Raw genomic sequence first — 3,663 nt, 5'->3', positions numbered from 1 at the left:
CAACATCATAGTCCACCTTTTCCTAGTTTGGTGTATACTTGCAAATTTACCTAGATGCTGGGAGCTCTGTGGACTTTTTTCTCTCTGTAATCATGATAATTTGCTTAGCAATTATACCGGTGAGGAGACATGTGACATGTGTGTATCCATGTGGGTGCTGGAGATGGAGTCAGGTCTGCATGCTTGTGTGGTAGGTGCATGACTAGCTGTGCCACATTTCACCTTCCACATTTTGTGTGTCTGCTCATTCACTGACAGATGCTGCATTGTTGAAATATCTACAGTGACCCATGCTGCAGGGGGCATAGGATGCAGATATCTACAGTGACCCATGCTGCAGGGGGCATAGGATGCAGATATCTACAGTGACCCATGCTGCAGGGGGCATAGGATGCAGATATCTACAGTGACCCATGCTGCAGGGGGCATAGGATGCAGATATCTACAGTGAGCCATGCTGCAGTGAGCATGGAATGCAGATATCTATAGTGAGCCATGCTGCAGGGGGCATAGGATGCAGATATCTACAGTGAGCCATCCTGCAGGGGGCATGGGATGCAGATATCTACAGTGAGCCATGCTGCAGTGAGCATGGGATGCAGATATCTACAGTGAGCCATGCTGCAGGGGGCATGGGATGCAGATATCTACAGTGAGCCATGCTGCAGGGGGCATAGGATGCAGATATCTACAGTGAGCCATGCTGCAGGGGGCATAGGATGCAGATATCTACAGTGAGCCATGCTGCAGGGGGCATAGCATGCAGATATCTACAGTGAGCCATGCTGCAGGGGGCATAGGATGCAGATATCTACAGTGACCCATGCTGCAGGGGGCATAGGATGCAGATATCTACAGTGAGCCATGCTGCAGTGAGCATGGAATGCAGATATCTATAGTGAGCCATGCTGCAGGGGGCATAGGATGCAGATATCTACAGTGAGCCATGCTGCAGGGGGCATGGGATGCAGATATCTACAGTGAGCCATGCTGCAGGGGGCATGGGATGCAGATATCTACAGTGAGCCATGCTGCAGGGGGCATGGGATGCAGATATCTACAGTGAGCCATGCTGCAGGGGGCATGGGATGCAGATATCTACAGTGAGCCATGCTGCAGGGGGCATAGGATGCAGATATCTACAGTGAGCCATGCTGCAGGGGGCATAGCATGCAGATATCTACAGTGAGCCATGCTGCAGGGGGCATGGGATGCAGATATCTACAGTGAGTCATGCTGCAGTGAGCATGGGATGCAGATATCTACAGTGAGCCATGCTGCAGTGAGCATGGAATGCAGATATCTACAGTGAGTCATGCTGCAGTGAGCATGGGATGCAGATATCTGCAGTGAGCCATGCTGCAGTGGGCATAGGATGAAGATATCTACAGTAGCCATGCTGCAGTGAGCATAGGATGCAGATATCTACAGTGAGCCATGCTGCAGTGAGCATAGGATGCAGATATCTACAGTGAGCCGTGCTGCAGGGGGCATAGGATGCAGATATCTACAGTGAGTCATGCTGCAGGGGGCATAGGATGCAGATATCTACAGTGAGCCATGCTGCAGGGGGCATAGGATGCAGATATCTACAGTGAGCCGTGCTGCAGTGGGCATAGGATGCAGATATCTACAGTGAGCCGTGCTGCAGGGGGCATAGGATGCAGATATCTACAGTGAGCCGTGCTGCAGGGGGCATAGGATGCAGATATCTACAGTGATCCATGCTGCAGTGGGCATAGGATGCAGATATCTACAGTGAGCCGTGCTGCAGTGGGCATAGGATACAGATATCTACAGTGAGCCATGCTGCAGGGGGCATAGGATGCAGATATCTATTTAGGCAAACTGATGCCTCTGCATATGTTGCTTATTACAAATGAAGCCCTACTCCATCAGAGGATGCAGAAGCTCATGCACTGGTGCACATAGACATAACCAAGCTACAAATCAGCAGCAGCCATGCTTCTGAGGAATCTGACAGAGATTCTGTTTTCCATATTTTTCCAGTTTCCACTATAGTTGTGACTCCTTCCATGAGCTTCATGTTTTATGTAAAAGTGGCTAGTACATAGTTTCTGGCTTACTCATCTTTTATTATTATTTTTTCTTTTTTCGTCTTTCACAATTTATGTTTTTCTTTGCTTATTTGTCTAATTATTTCATTATTTGGAGACAAACAAGGAAATAAAGGTTTGTTTCTTGCTGTGGGCTTATGCCATGGACTTAGCATTACAAGAATAGGTCATAAAACCCAGAGATGTGGAGGGCTGGCAAGACGCACAGGATACATGGAGGAAATCTGCACTTACTTTAGTCTCTTCTTGTATAAATAATCACATCTGTACTACTTACTTCTTTTACAAAGAGGGACTTGAGCTCAGAGCCTTGGCCCTGTGTGCTCTGTCATTGCTGAGGGGACCTAAGCTCAGAGCCTTGGCCCTGTGTGCTCTGTCATTGCTGAGCCATCACCAGCTGCACTACTGCTTGCTCTCTGCCAGCTGAATTAGCACATGAGTAAAGAAAATGTTATTTTGCAATATGAGTGATTCCAGACTGTGGACTTAGGTTTCCTTCCTTTGATCTAAAGATCTGCTATTTGGCATTTGGCTGAATATAATAGGCTAGGACACGGGTCTCCAAAGAAGACCTGAAGGCATTTTTACAACAAGATTATGAATTTTGTGATGAGATTATCCTATGGTTTTATAGTGAGCCCTAACTGTTATATCCTTTTAAGAAGGCATGGAAGAATCCTCCCCATACCCACTCACTTACACACCACACACATGCACAATCACATGCACAAGCACATCACACACAGTTGTACACTCACATGCACACACAAGCACACTTGCATGCACACACACTCACATGCATACACAGGCACACACACACACACACACACACACACACACACACACACACACACACACACTTGAAAGCAGAGGAGTCTAAAACTATAGGAAATGGCAGTACCATTAGGTCTCTCCACACTGGGCAGAAAGAAGAAACCCATTGATTGCAAACACCTGCATGGGGGTGACATGAGAGTAAATGGAGATTTATTTCTCTCTACTGCAGTAAATCATTAATTTGATGCCTACTGTTAACAGTAGCCAGCGCTTCACTAACTAATACCATTTAAGAGTTCCTCTGGCTTTCAAGGAGCATAAAGGTCACCAAGTCGCTTTCCCAGACTGTAGATCTTGTTTGAGGAGGAGTCTGCCCAGAAGTTGTCAATGCATGTACTCAACAGTTTTGTTCTTGGACTTATTGGAAGCAAATGAGCACAGAACCCATAAAGGCCATTTTCAGCGAGCAACTTTTCTGATTCCAGTTGCATTCTAATTAATATCATGGAGCGCTAGCAAACTAAGTAAGGAGCAATTATTAGCTATCAGATTCTGAGTCTGAGAGAGAAATGATAGTACATTGTGCATAATTTTTGCATCATTAAAAATTAAATCCCATAAGCATAATGAGTCAAACATCAGACTCTGACAGTATCCGCAGATGATAAACTGTGGGATGTAAGAAAACAATTTACTAGGTAATGGTGCAATATTTTTTAGTTAGACAGAACTTCTTTTTTTAAAAAAAAAGGCGACAATATATTACATATCAAATTGTTTTTAGAGATGGCATAAGAACAGTTATTTA

The sequence above is a fragment of the Acomys minous genome (genome assembly GCF_964271855.1).
Source record: "Acomys minous genome assembly, chromosome: 1".
NCBI classification, from domain to species: Eukaryota; Metazoa; Chordata; class Mammalia; order Rodentia; family Muridae; genus Acomys; species Acomys minous.
Note: the sequence above shows the minus strand (reverse complement) of the source record.